Source organism: Saccopteryx bilineata, chromosome X (genome assembly GCF_036850765.1).
Source record: "Saccopteryx bilineata isolate mSacBil1 chromosome X, mSacBil1_pri_phased_curated, whole genome shotgun sequence".
NCBI classification, from domain to species: Eukaryota; Metazoa; Chordata; class Mammalia; order Chiroptera; family Emballonuridae; genus Saccopteryx; species Saccopteryx bilineata.
This window is the reverse complement of record NC_089502.1, coordinates 70074235-70077471: the sequence shown is the minus strand read 5'-3', so window position 1 is coordinate 70077471 and position 3237 is coordinate 70074235.

Below are 3237 nucleotides of genomic sequence, written 5' to 3'. Positions count from 1 at the left end.
AGATGGACCTTGATAACATTATACTGAGTGAAATATGTAAATCAAAAAAAACTAAGAACTATATGATTTCATACATAGATAGGACATAAAAATGAGACTCAGAGACATGGACAAGAATGTGATGGTAATGAGGGGTGGGGTAAGGGGGTGGGGAGGAGGCAAGGAAGGAGAGAGAGGGGGTAGGGGGAGGGGAGGGGCACAAGAAAACCAGATAGAAGGTGATGGAAGACAATTTGACTTTGGGAGAGGGGTATGCAACATAATCAAATGTCAAAACAATCTGGAGATATTTTCTCTAAACATATATACCCTGATTTATCAATGTCACTCCCTTAAAAATAAATAAAAAAATAAAATTGGACATTGATCTGAAGATGGCAGCTGAGTAGGCAGTCGCACAGACTCCCAGGTCACACCACCGAACTGGATTATAAACTAATTTATGAAAAATCAGCATGAAAAACCAAATCTGGACTACAAGAACAGCTCTCAAAAACCAAGAAGCAAAGAAGAAGCCACAACAAACCTGGTAGGGAGCGCCTGAATCTCTCCTGCTTACAGGAACAGTAGAGGGGGTGAGGCTGGGCTCCCACTCCAAGGAAAACAGCAGTAAACACTGCTCACAGGCAGGACGTTGCTGCAGCACGGCTCGGGCGTGGCTTCGGCGGGGCCTTGAGGAACAGCCCTGAGGGAGGCAGCCACACCCAAGCTCAAGCACGGGGAGCCAGAGCCAATGGCGGCACTGGCGCTCGGAGACTCTGGGGACGCCAGCAGGGCCACCCTGGATGAGCTGTCCTGGAACTTAATGTACGGGGCACAGGGCGGCGACAATGGCTCCCTGTCGGGCGTGTGGTACCACAGGAACCAGATTCACCTTTTTGGAGTTTTGCTGGCCATTTTAGGAAACTTGGTAATCAGTGTTTCCCTAAACATTCAGAAGTATTCTCACCTTCGGCTGGCGCACCAAGAACCCCCAAGGCCATTCTTCCAGAGCCCGCTGTGGTGGGGCAGGGCTGTACTGATGGCTGTGGGGGAGGCAGGAAACTGCACAGCCTACGGATTCGCCCCCATTACTCTCGTAGCTCCATTAGGCTATTTGTCTGTTACAGGTAGTGTCTTTATTTCTGTTATGTTTCTGAAAGAAAATTTGAGAGCCTCAGATTTACTAGATTGGAGTCGATGCTGGTTATAAATGATACACACCACAATGCTGACCTCTGTGATGAACCCAGTGGATTCTGTTTTCCAGGGTGCTACCTGAAAATGCTACATCTATTCTTTTTCTCGGGCTGCTAATTATTAGTAAATAAGTCATTTTCCTTGTTATTAGGAAGCGTCTTTCCATCATCCGTCCTGCCACAGTCACTCCCCCCACACACATTCCCTTCCTCCATTATTTGAAGTGATGTTAAAGCAATGACAGTAACACATTCCTTACATAAGTTTATTATGTGATCTTTTATTCAGCTATGCCTGTAATTCTAGAATCTAAGTTGGATTAAAGAAATCTCACAACAACAACAACAAAAAACACTGCTCACAGCCACTTGCCTAGCAACCAGGGAATGAGGTGTGTTGATAGGGCCCGCTTGTCTTCCAAAAAGAAAGAGAGAGAGAGAGAAACAGATGGTGAGAGGAAGAAAAATGCAGGGGAGGACCTGAAAAGCTGACTCATTTAGTGCTGGAGGTGGCCATAACTGGGGGAGGGGCTGATCCTTCCACAAAGCAAAATACAAAAGTATTTCCAGGTCACAGAGATACAGATATCTCTCCAGCTCCAATCAGCGCAACAAGACACAGCTGAAAACAAGAACTGGGAAGGAGAGGAAGTAAATCAGGTCTCCATGGAGAACTGAGATACACCTCCCCCTACTGAAGCTAAGAAAGCAACCCGCCCTCAGAGAGATTAACTGGCAGAAGAGGCCTTCAGAGCCTCAGGTCACTCCCACTGCATTTCTGGATACAGTTTCAAATAAGCCACCTGCTGAGATGAGCAAACAAGACAATCACCTGTTAAGAAAACAAGCAAATCAAGACTTCAAAGAGGCCCAAATCTGAAAGTGGATTACAAATAATAGCTGATGCCAACCCAAGAAGACCTAGAAACAACACAAGTGAAAACTGGAGGAAGACAACACCAAGCCTAGACTCTACCAGCTCTACAAATAAAACACCTAAACATACAGACATAATGAGAAGACAAAGAAGTGCAATCCAAATGAAACCACAAGAGAAACCTTCAGGAGATGAACTAAGTGATATAAAAATAATCAAACTTCCGGATGCAGAGTTCAAAATAATGATTGTAAGGATGCTTAGGGATCTTAGAACAAAAATGGGTGGTCATCACAAACACCTACATAAAGAAATAGCAAGTATAAAAAAGGATATTGAAATATTAAAAAAGAATCAGTCGGAGATGACAAATAAAATATCAGAAATAAAGACCACAATGGAAGGATTTAAAAACAGGATGGGGGTGATGGGTATGCATCATAATTGAACGACAAGATACCCTGGACTTGTTATCTTTGAATATATGTATCCTGATTTATTGATGTCACCCCATTAAAAAAATAAAATTATTTAAAAAAAAAAAAACAGGATGGATAGAGCTGATGATCAAATCAGTGACTTGAAGGACAAGTGGAATGAAGGCATGAAAGCAGAGAAGAAAAAAAGTAAAGAGAATCAAAAAATCTGAGGAAATTCTAAGAGAGCTCTGTGACAACATAAAGAGAAATAAAATCCGCATTATAGGGATTCCTGAAGAAGAAGAGAAAGAACAAGGGATAGAAACTTTGTTCAATCATAGCATAGCTGAAAACTTCCCTAAATTAATACAGGAGAAACTCTTACAAGTTCAAGAAGCACAGAGAATTCCACTAAAGAGAAACCCAAAGAAAACTACACCAAGACACAACATAATTAAAATACCAAAGCTAAGTGATAAAGAGAAAATATTAAAAGCTGTTAGAGAAAAAAAAGCTATCACCTACAAAGGAGCTCCCATAAAGATGACATCAGACTTCTCAACACAAACACTTGAGGCCAGAAGGGAATGGAAAAAATATTCAAAGTAATGCAGAACAAGAACCTACAACCCTGATTACTTTATCCAGCAAGGTTATCATTTAAAATTGAAGGAGAAATAAAAAGCTTCCCCCCAAAAAAATCAAGGAATTCATTACAACCAAACCAATGCTGCAGGAAATGTTAAGGGGCATGGTGTAAACA